This window comes from Zonotrichia leucophrys, chromosome 1 (assembly GCF_028769735.1).
Source record: "Zonotrichia leucophrys gambelii isolate GWCS_2022_RI chromosome 1, RI_Zleu_2.0, whole genome shotgun sequence".
Classification (NCBI taxonomy): domain Eukaryota; kingdom Metazoa; phylum Chordata; class Aves; order Passeriformes; family Passerellidae; genus Zonotrichia; species Zonotrichia leucophrys.
Window position 1 is genome coordinate 88,337,177 of NC_088169.1, and position 17,005 is coordinate 88,354,181.

General features: G+C 37.9%; 1 protein-coding gene and 1 long non-coding RNA gene across 12 annotated transcripts in view; one reads left to right on the forward strand and one right to left on the reverse strand.

Moving 5' to 3' along the window:
• Positions 1-17,005, forward strand: part of LOC135451757 (trypsin-like) — a 67,942-nt gene that overhangs the window by 15,653 nt on the left and 35,284 nt on the right. The gene's annotated exons all lie outside the window — the stretch shown is intronic.
• LOC135442531 (uncharacterized) lies at positions 7,943-17,000 on the reverse strand. The gene is made up of 4 exons (XR_010438678.1): positions 16,859-17,000; positions 16,167-16,235; positions 14,860-15,027; positions 7,943-8,000 (listed from the first exon to the last, which is right to left on the reverse strand). It is a non-coding gene; the product is annotated as an uncharacterized LOC135442531 (long non-coding RNA).

Sequence of the window (17,005 nt, forward strand, 5' to 3'; positions counted from 1 at the left end):
TCCCAAAAGCAATGAAAAATTAACTCTGCTCATCGTGCCATGTGCACTGCAAAGCAGAGCTGTGTCATGGCAAGTCTTGTTATACACATTATCACATTATTTAATGGTATTACTATGATATTTTTCTTGATTCGGTCCAAGCCAGTAGGATATGGTTTTATTACTGAATTTTGATGCAGGCCCATTTTCACTTCCTTCAGTCCTGCCTCTTCAGTTTAAGACCTGCTAGGTATTTTCTGCTTGGTGTCAGCCTCTGCTCCTTCCCTTTCTCCAAGCTGCCCTTGTTCCTTGCAAAAACTCCAGCACCTGCAACAGTTTCTGTTCCAAAGGTCAATGAAAGTGGGTAGCCTGACCTTGAACAGAAATTGAAGATTAATAACTTCTAAGAATAATAAATGTCAATTTTCAGTCAATTTTAAATAAAAAAGAGACAAATGCAGCAATCATAGTTAAACACGACGGGCCTGATTCCCAGATCCATTGTGCTAAAGATCCAAATTACAGGTCAGACAGGAACAGAATTTTTCAAAGACAGCAAGCACTCCTGAGGAAATGGTATAATTGCAGCTAATAAGAGGTAGGGCTACAAAAGCTTTGCACTGGAGGATGGTGGGAATGATTACTCTGTTTCAGGCTTATCCATTTTAATGCAGTATTTTAAACACTGACCGCTGGTTAAGTAAGGCCTTTTGCATCATAGGGAAGGTGAGGGAATCTCTCAGTATCTTAAAAATTACAAATTAGTATTTCTTTCTTATTTTACTTTTTGATTACTTCTATTTTTACTTTTTGATATTTTTGACTTATACACAGCTTATAAATCCCAAGAAATCTGTTTTATCTACTTATAAAGGGTAATATTTAAGTCTATGCTAGAGAATGGAGATTAATTGATGGTGTCAGACATAGTAGATCTCTGTTCTGCTGATATGGAAGGGTTTAGTTCTGGGAAGGCTTTTTTTTCCTAGGAAACTTCAATGGGAAGATGTGTTTGAAGGAAAAAAAGGTCTAAAAATAAACTTAGGACTTGTTTACTCCTGGAAAAAAGTGTACATACTTCTGTCCCTTCTCCTTTTTAATGGTGTCTCAGTCAAGCAAGGCATTTTTATATCCTTATTCACATATTTTTCCCCCATAAATTAATCCCTCCAAACAGACCCATCAGATTTTTTTTCTTTCTTTTCCTTCATCTTTTCTGGGATTATCCATCTTTAAGGACATGCCCAGAGGACAATTTTGTCAGCACCAGGGGAAGAGGGACTACTGCTGTGTGTTATCAAAGTTCAATACCATAGGCCTTTTTCACTGGTATATTCCTTTAAAAAAAATCTCCTCTTCTCTAATTCCTCACTATAATATTCTCAAATTTAACAACGTTAAACACTTTTTTTTTTTTCTGAATATTTCCTACCCATTGGGCATCTGCCTTTTGTTTTCCAGAAAACTGCGGTTTTTTAAAACATATTCCTTATCATAGTTCCAACAACTGTAATTCCCTTTAAATCTTGTGTTTTTATCAGTATCTTGCAGCACCTCATAAAGCAGATCTACTTTTGAATTTGACCAAATCCATTAACCTTTTCATACAAACATTATCAAGGATAATGAAGAATTTAATCACAGTAATGAAAACAAAGTCACTCTGAGACTCCCTTAGTGGTCCTTACCATCTTTGCTTTCAGAGTCTCTTAAGTTTCCTTCCCACACTACTACAGAACTTCCTTTCTGTATTTAAATCTCCATTTGAATGAAGATTTGCTTCTTAAATAAGAACAGTGCAGAAGAATCTACCTCAAAAGGACAACACAGACATAGCAGAGAAACATTTTAGAGTCTTAAGGGTTCTACACACTACTGCTAATGATAAAGCTTTGGCAACCAGTGCTCCTCCAGTGAGCTGGGAAGATACACATTAAATTTCTCTCAAATCTATGCCTTCATGGGAATGAGGTGACATATCAGTGGTTGATCTTCCCAGGTCTTTGAAATTTGTAATTTGCACTCCTGACTTTATGATTTCAGCAGAGGAAGTCCAGCCAATATTCCCAGTCTCAGTTAGGTGCTGAGGAGAGCTTTTCTTCCCACAGTTTGAATACACAGTGTTGCAGTGTACTTGAAAGGTTCTCTCTGCTCTCTCACTCTAAACACAGCAAATGCTCTAGGTTGGGATGATTTCCAGTCTGCTCCCTTTTTTCATGTCAGAAATCATCACTTACTCCAGGTGAGTGAGAAAACATGAATTTTAAAGAATTTAACGTCTAGTTCTGCTCCAGAAATGGCTATTGGAAAATCGCTTTTTCATAGCATATTCTTTCTGATGATGTCACAGAAAAGAATGAGACTGTGATACTTTTGGCACAGATGTAAGATAAACAGCACAAAGAAAACTATCAGAGTTTCAATTCCTAAGACCCTTCAAGCCCTGTGTCAGAATCATTAGTGCCTTGGACTATTTTAAACTCAAATAAACCCCAATATAACTTCAGCATTATTATAAATTTGCATGTTTGACTACAAGATGAAATTTGAATTCTTGGTTCTGAAAGAAAAAACAAGCTTACCCAAAAAAAGCTGAGTTAGTTCTTAAACTAAGACAATATGCTAAATAATATCTGAGACAGAGCATTTTTGTTTCTCAATAGCATCATGGTACTGTGGTCTGTGTGAGGGTTGTGATACACAAACATGATTTGTGTATCACTGTCAGTGGGATGACTTCTGCAGATGATAATTGAGCACAAACTCGCCTTTGCACATGCAACTTACTGTGCTTTTTGAGAGTATGAGTTTCCATCAGATTGTTCCATAAAAGAAAGCACATGACCCCAAAGGAACAGCAATTTCTTAGTACAGCAAATGAGCTAATCAAATTAGACACACACCCACTTTGACGTATTCAAGTGAGTCTCGGAAAATTTTCCAAGCACTCTGCTTGCTCCTAATGCAAGTATATACATCTTTGCTTTCAAAAGCACTGTGAGTTCTGTTTAAAGAGCAGAAGTGCAATCTGCAGTACTTAACATCCAGCAAATAAATAAACAACAAAAATTAACCTACGTGCCATAAAAATCATCAGCTTAAGAGAGGGAAAAGCTGGACAACCATAATAGAATACTTTCCTTTTTCATGTTGCTGCAAATGCAAAGTTGCCCCTAGTTACAACTTAGTTAATAACCTGGGTCTACATAAGCAAGTTCTGGTGCTCCCTTTCTGAAGGAGCTTACAGAGTTACCCAGCTGCCTTTTGTCCTTGCTGCTAGAAACTTTGCCCTCAACCGCAGAAGAGAGAGAAAACAACCTCTGCTTTTCAAACTTTCCAGTTCATGGCTTGATATTTTAGACCAAAACACTTTTCCTGGCAGAATGTGCTGCGTGACGAGATTTTCGGCTGCAGTGGTTCATGTGGAGGCTCGTGTTCCCCGTCATCTCCCTTACTCCCAGAACAGACACAAGCAGCACAAGAGGGAGAGACACAGGCAGAAATCTCTTGAACTGCAAAACAATAGTCAGCAGATTGTTCTGTCGTAGACCTTAGACTCCCCAAAGACTCGTTTCTGGAGTTTTTCAGCTCATGTAATGCCAAGTTCAGTGCATATTCAAAAACAGCAGCCTTTTACAAATGCATGTATTCCTTTGTTTTAAAGAGTCTGCTCCCAGGATATATTATCAGACATAAATCTAATCAGTTTTTTACCTGGAGAGTTATTAGGAGCTATTTGTGACTCCAAACACGCAAGCATTAATTAATGCGAATCAGAGAATTCTATTTCATTTGCAAAAACAAATTAATCAATTAAAAATCAACTTTCGTGGGAAAATATGTTGGGAAGGGCTGTCTTTTTCACCAAAGGAAATTTTGCTTTTGACTATGTGTGCATCCCTAAATATGTAACTCTTTCAATTGTTAAAGGAAAACAATTTCACAAAAGTGAAAGTCGGAAACAAAATATTAAGATTCTGTCAGGGAAAAAAAAAGTTGAGATTATATAATCCAAATATTGTTTTGCTTTCAATATCATTAGAAAATGCATTTTCTTTTCAGGTGCAACCAGGCAAATGAAGCATTGATCCTAAAAATTCACCCATGGCAGTGGGGTTGGAATTAGATGGTCTTTGAAGTCCCTTCTAACACAAACCATTCTATGACCCTGTGATATGTTTTCCAGATTTAATTTTTGAATATGTCCCTAAAAATAAAGTCTGAAATTAAATTTTTCTTCATGAGTGTTATGTTCTGCTTATGAACCTTTTAAAATGAGATTAATTTTCTCATCACCTCATAAAAATCCATCAGAGCCAGTGATGATCAGATTTTGTGTAGAGTGCTTAAATGACAATGTACTATTCATGTGTCTCACTGTTTTCTGCTCAGGTTTCTCCTTTTCCCATCAATCCACCAGTTGCCTTTGGCAACTAATTCTGTATCTTATGGATACAGAAAGAGCACTCACTTCATTTAGTTTGGTTTATCTGTGGCTGCTTGATATTTGATTCATCCAAAATGGAAAAACTGACAGATGTTCCAAAACAACAACAAAAAATAGATCTCCAAACCTAGTTTTTTCTTTTGTTATATCAGACCAGAACAATTTATTTCTATTCTGTAACTGTAGCTAATAGTTATCTTTCTCAGTAGAAGGATTCTTTTTCAGTGCAGGAAATTTGATAAGCTACTTTATTCTTGTATAGCCAACATCTTTACAGCAGCTTCACTAAGGAACAAAATCAATTAAAATCCTTTTGAGTTTTGAGTTGCACTCCATTTCTTTACAAAAGCCTGCTTAACCTACACAATGAATGAGAAAGCTTTTCATCTACCAAATAGGAAAGTCACCATTTCTAAAGACAATAAAAATGACAAAAGTAGGAATCTGATTTGCGTGCTTCATTAATCATGTTTTAATGCACAATTGATTCAGCAAATTTACAAAGGCAATGTCTCATTTTGTCTAGTGAAAGGACGATATTATACAAATTTAGAAAGAAATCATCTTTATAAAAGAAAGCAGCTAAACATTACAGAATGAACAATACGATCGTATGAATCAAGCTTTCCTTCTTCCAGATACTTCAGACATACTCAAAATGAATTGTTTGGTTTTCCTGGATTTAATTTATTCCACTCTGCAAAACAAGATGAAACAGTTTTCTTTACAGATCTCACTAAAGTGGTCTGAAATTTATCTATGTGAGCCTGTTTATGCTGATGCAATTCTTACATGAAGCAAATTTGACCATTTGTAGCTGTGGATCAGCAGCACTGTTAGATAGAAAAAAAACATGGTAAAATTGGTTAAACCTCTTTAAGATCTGCTTTAAGCTTTCTTTGGGAAGATCAGAAAAGGCCAATAAGGTTCCATGTGCAGACTCCTGATAAATCTGTGCAACAGACACAGTGGAATCAAGGATTTGCACAGGAGTAGGGGCTAAATTTAAATTTAACTCTTGATTCTTATTAAAGTTTAAAACAGTAATCACTCACAGGGTAAAGATGGATGAAAATCCCTTTGTGTGTTCTCAGAAATTGCATACTGCTTTATGTACAAGGACATAAATATCTCAGCAGCAAACTTAGCGCTCTCTACTCCCTGCTTAAGTCATGTGCTTAAGCACAGCAGGAATCCTTACGCTGACAGGACTAGACCTTGAGTAGTCATCAAAAAAGCCTTGCATGAAACAGGCTTGGAGAATGAATGGAAGCATCTTGGGAGAGCTCTGAGAGGATAGAAACAAAACACTTTTGCAGGAAAAAGGTAGGGAAGTCTGCACAGTTGCTTGTTTATTATTGAGTGATTTCAGTCTCCAGAGCTGTCAGGCCAATACATGGCACAAATCCTAAATTCATTTAAAACAGCCAGCTGATTTTGATATAAGCATGCTTTTCCTTGACTTGCCAAGAGTGCTGAGGGAGTCTCTTAATTAAGAGGCACAGTTCATTTGTTTTATAAAGACTCCAGTGTTTTTTTACACCTGCTTTGTAAAGTATCTCTCTCTAGGGAAAATCCAGCCAAAGCATTTTGTTCATTTTGAGTTCTACTTTAACAGTTTCTGTATCACCATGCTGCAAAGTAACTTTTTAAAGACTTATTGTCTTCTTTTCAACTCCACTCCATTCACTGCACTTAAAATAAACCCGTTTGGGTAATAATTAGCTATAGATTTTATCTTGGCATTCAGCATTCCTACTTAGTTTGCTCAACATTTATTTTCTATTCTCATGCATGCATTCTCTATTGTCATATATACATGTTTGATATAAGCATGAGAAAATGAGGATAAGGACCTCAATTTTTTCTTTTCATAGTTCCTCCAGTTTTGGTAGGAATGTGAAAGCCATGAAGTAGTGAGCAACTGTTTAACCAAGAACACTCTCTACTGTGAGAAACCTCCCATGTTATCCTCATTAATAGAACCTCTTCCACATATTTGAGGGCTTTGGGGTTTTCTTATTATTTCCTTTTGCATATTCAATTCTGATGTTCTTAGGAATTCTGAAGTTCTTAGGAATTCTGAAGTCATTATCTTTTAAAACTTATTTTTGAGATGCACCAAAATTTCTCTCCCAAGGACCATAAAATTTTGGATTAGGAGTCAAGAATCTTAGCTTTAAGGACTCTCATCATTATCTAGGAACAAGAAGTAGTGGAAAGATGATAACATTGATATCCAGAAGTAAACCCATCTAATCGAAGTACTGTGCCAACGATCTTAGTTAGAAAATGCATACAATCTGTGTCTTTCATTAAGCACTTCTGTTCAGAAATTCTTAGGTATTTGGCCTTAGTACACGGACAAAATAACAAAAAAACCCTTCTGTAATCACGCCTAATTAATAATCTTAAAAGTTACAGGATAGCATACACAACTTGTCTTTTGTCATATACCAGAATTTCCACACTTATGTAAAAGGATAGAAAAAATCCCAGTGGTTATTTACGCCTCAGTGCCTTTGAATGAGTCTTTGTGGGCTGCCTTGAAAGTTCTGCAAAGTGTCTGAACTTATGCAGTTTTTGCTATTTCAAAGAATATTTTAATGCAAGGTCTGGAGGCAAACATCTCCTGTTATTGACAGAATTTAGACTGGATTGATTTTGACTAAAGTCAGGTTTAACAAAAGAGAACAGAACAATTAAATACAAAAGGAAAGTACTTTTGCTTACTTCTTTGAACAGATAGTATGAGAGAGACATGAGAGGCAGAACTTTAACTGTTAGAGACAGAACACATGCTAAAATTTAAAATAAAAGGCACACAAAAGATCTGTGAAATACTTCTACGGTGTGTGACTAGCAGAAGTATTTATTATGTCTAAACTTTTATTATTTGCTCCCCAAAGTTTGTTAGAAAAAACTGAAATGGAATGACTGATGTTGTTTGTTGTGTACTATGCTGGTGGACTCTCCAGCAAGAAAGTGATCTCACAAAGACAAAGCCAATGAATGTTTAGAGAATCCCCAAAATTCTAAATGCATAATTCTGCAGGATATTACTGCAAATACAAAGACCTTTTAGATGGTGCAACTGTTTGAGGGAACCTCTAGTCACCTGTATGTCTCGCAGACTTTTGTTGAGCCTGTAAAAATATCTGAAACATGCTAGAATAAAATAAACCTTGCTCGCTACTCTTTTGGAGTTTTCCCATGAGAACTTCTTGGTGTGCAGTAAGAGAGAAGAAAAGCCACACAGGTAGCCAGTACCAAGTGGAAGCTGCCTGGAGGCTCATCTGATGCAATGGTTCTTCTGTGTCCGAGGAATTTGTGTCCAACACAAGCCTGAAGGCCACTCTGTGTGTGTGGCACACCACAAACCTGGCCCTATTCAGGAACCTGTTGTGTGCATCACTAACTCCTCAATGCATAGCAATCTCACTGTCAAGATCACTGCTGTAGAAATATATATTTTTATGAGACATTTATAAAAAAGATGTATTAAGATATGCTTACCTGAGGTTATCGCCTTCTTAAATTTACATCTCTTCAGTTACAAATACAGTTTACATAGCTGAAATTACCATAATCACATTTTACTTGCATTTTCCTCCTGGTTTTGAATTTCATAATGCATCCATAAATACGTGTCATTTCATTCTTAAAGTTACCTCTGTTCTAATATCTGGCTACTCAACTGAAGTTAACCTCCAGTCATTTCACAAGTAGCTACACTTGGAAAGGACAAATTGCTTCCTTCTTGAAAGGCTAAAGTTTTATCAGAGATAGATTGTCTGATTTGGATGTATACTGAGTTCCCTTTACGACGCTTTGACTGTGAAGGAATCATAAAAGCAAGTGCAGATACAAGAGACTTTCTTTTACACTGCAGAAAAAACATGAGAATCAAAAGATGGTTCTTACTCCCCACAGGCAGAATGAGTAACAAGAAATTTGAAAAGAGAAAGGGAATAGAAAGAGGATAAAGCAAAAACTGCATTCATGAGCAAATGAAAAATAAGGAATTGATTCATTAATTGCAGTCTACAGGCAGACATTTTGACACTTCCAGGAAAGCAGGGTTTAATGACACAGAAGGGTTACTTGGAAAGACGAAGACAGTAAATCTGAATGTCCACGCTCCCTCCTTTTCCCTGGATTTTTATGCTGAGCATGATGCCATATGTATGGAACATCCCTTTGGTGACTGGGGTCAGCTGTCATGGCTCTGTCCTCTCCCAACTCCTTCCACACCCTCAGGCTACTCGTTGGCAGGGCTGTGTGAGAAACAGAAAAGGCCTTGGTGTTGTGTAAGTGCTGCTCAGCCGTAACAGAAGTTTCATGTATTATTGACACTGTTTTAGTCACAAATCCAAAGCAGAGCACCACATAACCTCCCAGGAAAAAAAATAGCTGTGTCTCAGCCCAAACCAGCTCAGTGTGCCAACAGGTACCTGAATGTACTTTCCATGGTCCTCACAGTGAATTGGATTGAGAAGGTAAAGGCCAACTAGTTCCCAGAAAAGGCTCTGTCAAGGCACTATCAGTCATGGCCATGTGGTCTTGGAGCCTGTGTAATTTCTCCAGTCTGCTAGGGTCCCTTTGGAAGGCAGTTCTATCCACCATCATAATGCTCTAGATAATCCTTGTCCAGGTTATCCACTCATGAAAGCAAAACTAGTGCATGGGATTTTAAAAAACCCCATCTAAATAAGAAACAAATAATTGCATTTACAATTTTAATTTATGTGTGTTTCACAGTGATTCTAATACTCTTTGCCTACACATAGTGATTTTAAACTGTATAAATGATTTAATTTTTCCCTCCAGAGAATTACAGATTCTTTTGAGTAGACAGCAGGATAGATCAAAGGTATTTGGAATGTTTCATCTGGTAAGGGCAGATCAAGAAAGGAATGGTATAAGCCTTGTTCACATTAAAAAAACCCCAAAAACCAACACACTAAAGATACTGGTTTGTTGGCATAACATCTGCTGGAGGAGAAGGAGGAGGAGGAGGAGACAGAAGAAGGAGAAGAAGGAGAAGAAGAAGAAGAAGAAGAAGAAGAAGAAGAAGAAGAAGAAAAAGAAGAAACAAAATCAGCAGCAGCAGATGAAGCAGAAGCAAAAGAAGCAGAAGGAGAAAAGGGAGCAAAAACGCAGCAGAAGCAGCAGCAGAATAAGCAGAATAAGCAGGAGGAGAGGAAAACGCAGAAGCAGAAGAAACAAAATAAGTAGAAGCAGAAGATATGAAGAAGAATCAGATGCAGAATCAGTACATGAAGCAGCAGCAAAAGATGAAAAAGCAGAATCAGAAGAAAAAGTAAAGGAAAAAGAGAAAAAGAGAAAAAGAGACAAAGAGAAAAAGAGAAAAAGAGAAAAAGAGAAAAAGAGAAAAAAAGAAAAAGAAAGAGAAAAAGAAAAAATTAAAAAGAAAAAGAGAAAAAAAAAGAAAAAATGAAAAAGAGTTATTGGAAGTACTCCTGGAGATTGTTACATACTGGTTTTCATTTTCCCTTTACCAGACTAAACATGTCCTTTGCAGATCATGTGCTCTAGGCCCTACACCATTTTAGCATCACTCTGCCAGACCCTTTCCAAGTTTTTCCACATCCTTCATTTATCATGAGTTCTTCAGCTCAAAGCTGTCTGATGTTTCCCCAAGACATTTCCCTAATTAGATATATTTTAGGTTGTTAGGAAAGCTAGGCAAGATCCTAGGGACCTAGCCTTCCAAGAGATGGATGTGGGTGCTGTACTTCATCCAAAGCAATATGATCAAAAGAAGTGGCTTACCTCTTATAGGAGGGTTCTAGCTAATAGCTCAAGATTGCATTTTCATAGGCTGATAGTAGCTAAAAAATGCAAAGTGGTGCCTTGCAGGGCTGTCACAGTTTTCTATAGACAGATCTGCATGTTTTAACATACGTGAAAGAGACTTCACTTTCAAGATGATTTTCTTGAACCAATATATGCTCCAGCAATTAAAAGACTCTGTCATGGTAAAATAGATTTTTTTTGGTCAAAAGAGAATTCTCATTGGATTTTCTTGCCTTTGTAGCTTAACTAACCATCAAAAGATGAGGTTTTGCATAATTTTCCCTTTCTTTCAAAAGCAGTATGTGCAGGAAACATGGACCCCAATGTCTGGATTTTTATCGATGCTCTGAATTTTTGATGGCACTGTCACAGATTAACACATATGACACAATACGTGTTGTACAAAATAAGAGAAGGAGGTGGAGATGCGGACCTCTTAGGAGGATTGTTGTGTTCATATGCTAAAAGTGAGTTCTGTTCCCCACCCTAGTTTGTCTATTTTGACTGTAAATTCATCAGAGCATAGGCTTTCTCTTACATGGGGACAATGTGCACTAATAAAATCTGATCTTCTTCAATAAAAATTTAGAATAAATAATAAGCATAAACAAGTACACTGGTGTGTCACAGTGGTCACAAGGGTTGCAGGATGAAGAGAGAGACGAGAATGTTGACCTCATGTTCAGAAGGTTTGATTTATTATTTTATGATATATATTACATTATGACTATACTAAAAAGAATAGAAGGAAAAGTTCTCAGAAGCTAGCTGAGCTAAGAATAGAAAAGAATGAAAACAAAGGTCTGTGTCCCAGCAGAGAGTGAGACCCAGCTCTGCCGTGCGTGGTCAGTAAATCCAAACATCCACAGGGGACCAATCATGGATCCACCTGTTGCATTCCACAGCAGCAGATAACCATTGTTTACATTTTGTTGCTGAGGCCACAGCTTCTCAGAAGGGGGAAAAATCCTAAAGAAAGGATTTTTATGAAAAGATGTCTGTGACACTGGTGTAAAGTGTAGCTTGCTCAGGAAACAACAGAGTGAGTGTTTTGTACAGCATGTGCTACTCTTTCACTGACTACTCTAAAGAGGTGCATGATAGACTCGGAGAGAGTCCAAAGACACATGTACTGGCAGAGGAGAGAGATTCCTTCCATTCTTAGCTGTGTGAGGGATAACCTGGGAAGTTACTAGAGTATGTATGGTCCTTCTGATCCACACTGAGGAGTGTTAGAGGGAAACATCTCTGGAGAGGTAGCAAAGTTTTGGTGTCAAGCTCTGCTTCATTGATTACATTTGCTACTGACGTCAAAAAGGGAGTTTAGAACTTTTAAATCAAAATTCCTGTAGGACATGGCTCAAAAAAATCAAACAGGAGCACTTCACAGGTTAAAGAAAAGGATGTTACAGTAAAGAAGAAAAAGCAGAAAGGGGAAAATGGGGAACATTTGGAGAACATCTAGCTAATCTTAACACCTCGAATTTTAATTGGTGTATGATTTATTGCATTCTATGCTATTTAATTCTCAGAACAAAGCTGGGACATTATAAAAAATATCATTACTCCTTACAAATACTCCATGGACACAGAAACCAACCAAACTATATTCATGAGTGATACGTAAAAGATTTTGTGGACAGCAAATTGATTGTATGCTTGAAATATAAGGGGAAAGGGATGAAAGAATGTAATGCTTAACAGCATTTTTCAACATATTATTTCTTACACAGTTATGGGCTATAATTCTGCCAAGTTCATAAATATATGCTTAGATTACAGGCCCAGTGTAGCTTTGACTAGAGTGGTATGTTAAGGTTTATCTGCAGGACTAGGTGCTGCAGTTTATTCCAGAAGTAAGGAATCTTATGCAATTGAAATTAAACCAAAGTAAGAAAATAAACAAAATAAATATTTCTTAGTGAGTCTAAGATCAGAACCCAGACCACCGCACGACCAGATAGACACTTCATTATAGACACTTCATGCTTCATTCTTGTATAGTTTTGTAGAATCCGTAAGGGGACTTTTTTGCAGACTGATAAAAGAAAAGTGAAGCTTGAAGCAAGGCTGACATCACATGATACTGATCATACTTGTCCTAAAGGTGCTAGCTGCCTCATGACTCCTGTTTCAGATGAAAAACAAAATAAGATAAACCAAACAAGAAACCCAATACAGATGAGACCAACAAAACAAACACCTAGACACTCTCTTTGAAAACATCAATGTCACAATAACTTGAGGTTCAGAGATTCGTTTTTCAAAGCTGATACCACATGAACAGAGAAACAGATGATGTGATGTAATCTGGTTAATATTTGTTAAAGCAATGAGACTCATGACATTGTTTGAAAGAAGTATGAAAGATCTGACAACTGTGAGAAGGTGGGACTTTGAAAATATGCAAATTATCTGTCATGAAATATTAAATTTGGTTATCATCTTTTGAAAACCTCTGCATCAGTCAAGAAAAATCCAGAGAATGTGAATTTTTGATTCTACAAAAAGCTAATATTCTAATGTTTTGCTTTAATTAAAACATTAAGCTGGGCAGATATCCCCCACTCATACATCAGTATGTCAAGATGTTTAATGTAAGATTTCTTTTTGGCAGTTGTTTGTCACAAATTATAATGGTTAACAGCTCTTGCACTTTACTGCAGCAAAATAGGGGCAGGCATACATGAGTGTCAGTATTTTTCCAGTTACAAAAACACTGTTCAGTGAGAGGAAATTCCATAGGACATAGTTGCAAATTTGCATTTAAATGAATGCCTTCTATTTCTGCATTCTAAATAAAATGAACCATCTGCAGCTAGACAATATATCTAAAGTTAGCATGATCCAAAGAGTTCCAAGGTACAGTATAACAGTTCTCTTTGATTAAAACAAGCAGCAGACTAGGTTTGGTCAATAGTTAATATCTTTGATAGAAATGCAAAATCTGTTTGTCTATTTCCCCTTTTGGAATGGGAGAAAAATTTGAGTCTTGAGAAACTGCTTGAGAAAAGTCCACGATTTTTATGAATATTCATTATTTACAGATGTTCCACTAGCATCTAATAAGATTAAAATTTTATAAGTACTCATTGTTTGGGCTAAGGGAGAGTTAATTTTCTTCATAATAGGTCACGGTGCCATGCTTTGGATTTGTGACCAAAACAGTGTCAATAATACACCAAAGTTTTCAATACTGCTGAGCAGCAATTGCATGATATTGAAGCTTTTTTTGTTTCTCATACGGCCCTGCCCATGAGTAGGTTGAAAGTGTGGAAGAAGTTGGGATAGGACAGAGCCAGGACAGCTGACCCCAATGACCAAAGGGATGTCCATACCATATGGCATCCTGCTGAGCAGTCAGAGCTGGGGAAAGAAGGAGAAAGAGGAAAGATCAGAGTGTTGCCATTTGTCTTCCCATTATGCGTGATGGAGCACTGCTTGCCTGGAGACGGCAAAATATTTGCCTGTTGATGGGAAGTAATGAATGAACTCCTTATTTTCGCTGTGCATACAGCCTTTGCTTTACCTATTAAACCATCTTTATGTCAGCCCATGAGTTTTCACACTTCTACCCTTCCGTTCATCTCCCCCATCCCACTGCAGGGGATTGAGCGTGTGGCTGGGTGGTGCTTAGCTGCCTACCCGGGTTACACCACAACAGTACATTTTTAGTTGTCTCTTCCCCCTCAACACCAATATTTCTTTCATAACTGTTCCCAATCCTGCATTATGTTCTTGCACCAAATATTCTTGGTATGCCACATATGCTTGGATAAGGACACTCATAAATACTAATTAATTAATCAGTTAGCTGTGCTATTGAAATTTTATCATGAAAACAAGAATCCTTCCAAATCTTCCTTCCAAGTTTATTGTATTAAACACTGTGGTTTCACAACTCCTTCTACAACTCTGTCTCCTATGACAAGTGGGTCTAGCAGGTTAACTCCTCATAAAGGAATATTCAGCCTGTGGTCCTCAACTTCCCATTGTTTTTATTGCATACCTCTAGATACTGTATATGTGCTATTTTGGGGTGACTAAATATTTCCTGAGAAATGTACACCACCATATTCCAAAGACGCACTGTTGTCTCCAAGATGATCTTATAGATCACTCCTGATTTTATGTCCCTTTGAGAGGGCGGAAGTACAAATTTCACTTGAAATACTCTATGATCCTACATCTCCTATCGTACTGATTCCAAACCCTTACATCACATATTTTTACACCTCCTAAACAGAAATCCAAACCCATGTTCCTGTCATTGCCACTCAACTCGCACAAAAGATGAATTAACCTTATTCACCCTCACCTCGCACTGCTGTTTCCTCACCTTTCTATCCTGTGCTTCCCTGCTTCCATGTCTAGAATACTGTTGTGTTTTAATTCCAGCCACACAGTAAGTATCACACAGCCACCTGCTCCCCCCTATCCCCTCAGCAGGATGAGATGGAGAAGTAGAAAAAGGTAAAATTCACAGGTTAAGAATGCTTTAATTATTGAAATAAAGTAAAAGATTGATGATTATGATGATGATGATGATGATAGTGAAAAAAAATTTAAAAAGGGAAAAAAGAAAACAAGTGATGCACAATACAGTCACTCACCACCCACTGACCAATGCCCAGCCCATCCCTGAGCAATCCGTGGCTCACAGCCAACTCCTCTCCATTTAGATATTGAGAATAACATTGCATCCTATGGAATGTGTCTTTGGCCACTTCAGGTCAGCTGTCCTGGCCATGCTCCCTCCCAGCTTCTTCTGCACCTGGTTGCTGGCAGAGCAAGAGAAATTGAAAAGGTATTGATTTAGAGTAAGCACTACTTAGCAGCAACTGAAACATCAGTGTGTTATCAATATTATTTCACACTAAATCCAAGACACAGCACTGTGCCTGCCAGCTACTAAGAAGAAAAGTATTTCTATCCCAGCTAAAACTTGTACTACATCACTTGTTCCATATAATGTATGTCATGCCGCCCTTCCAATACCCCACCTATCATCTTTCCTGTTTTTGGGTATGTGCACACAGATATATTCTCTTAGAGAATGGACAATTTATTGAGTTCATTTGGTCCATGAAATTGGGCTCCATCTGTCATAACAATCTTTCACGGCAGCAAAGATGGTGTGTGAATTGTTGCATGTTGAAGTCAGTTCTGATTCCATCACTGCTGTGTTTGTCCAGTTTCATCAAAATTCAGTTTTCATTAATGTGACAATCAAAACGAAGTGAGGCTCAAATCTCAGTGTGATGAGCATACAGCCACTGCCCAAGTAATAATATACAGTGTTACCTAGCAATTAACATCATGCAATTTAATTGATTTGCTATTCTTACCCGAAAACAAATTCCCCGGAGGCATGCACCAGACCTCCCCATCCTCCCTCTTTATCCACCAAGGGCACTCAGGCTCCTGAGCAAAAGCAATCCTATGCATAGATCAGCCTTTGCCTGAGCAGGAATAACTCAGACTGTTTTCCCTGGAGTATTTTTTATGTCCACTATAGCAACTTTATCCCATTCTACAGTCATAAAAGTTTAGGGAGGGCTAGATCAGTGGGCAGATTGCCTAGTGTTGACTAACCAGGTTGCCTTTGTAACCCAAAGTTTGAGGGTCCCCCCAATCCATTGCTTTCAGTGTAGTTTTTATGAGTCCATTGCATTGTTCAATTTTTCCAGAGGCTGGTGCATGAGAGGGGATGTGATACACCACTCAATGCGCTTTTCTTTGGACCAGAGGTCTGTAAGGTTCTGTTGGATGTGAGTCCATTGTCTGGAGTTCTTTCTGGAGTACCATGTTACAGGCATTTGCTTAGCCCTAAGCAAGATCTGAACCGAATTCAACAGCAGGCTGAATCATAGCAGAAGGAGCAGGTTTGTTTTGAGGTAATTCAAAGGATATTCAATACCTTTAGAAATCCCACATGCTACAGTAAACAGCCTGGAGGGAGGGAGGAAGTTTGTCCCCTATATTGTCTCTGCAAGGAGAAAAGGTGGAGAGTGTAGTTATTAATAGTTCCCAATAGATGGCTCCCGAAACACAGAGGTGACAGCAGTGCTGAGCACACAGATCACACGTACCAGATTAGTTTCACAACCAGTGATTCCATCTAATCATAAGCCAGTATTGCATAGAACAACAAAATGACAGCCTTGGCCCAGACCTTGAGAAGGATAGACAGCACAACAGGGAACACACACATCAAGTGAAGTATTATATGAACACACGTGCAGAAAATCTGAGAGCAAATAAATCAGCAGTGTGGCCTGTGACTATAGAGCTAATAAAATGAATGCTTAAAACAATTCTGTTTTAATGTGCTGTGGTCAGATCTGTTGTTTCCTCAACTCTTTTTGCCCCACACTGGGCACCAAGAAGGACTGTCGTGGTTTAACCCCTGCTGGCAACCAAGCACTACACAGCCACATGCTCATGCTTCTCCCACCCACAATGGAATAAAGAAGCGAACTGGAAAAACGTAAAACTCGTGGGTTGAGAAAAGAGCAGTTTAACAATAACAGTCACGGTAAAAATAATTTTAAAAGGAAAAGGAGAAAGCAAATTAAAACCCAAAAAAACCAAGTGATGCACAATACTCACCACCCACTGACTCCCCAGCCTACACCTGTGCAGCATTTGGTGGCTTCTGGCAAAACTCTCCCCAGTGTATGTACTGGGCATGATGTTCTCTAGTACAGAATATCCCTCGGGCCAGTTTGTGTCAGCTGTCCTGGCCATGCTCCCTCC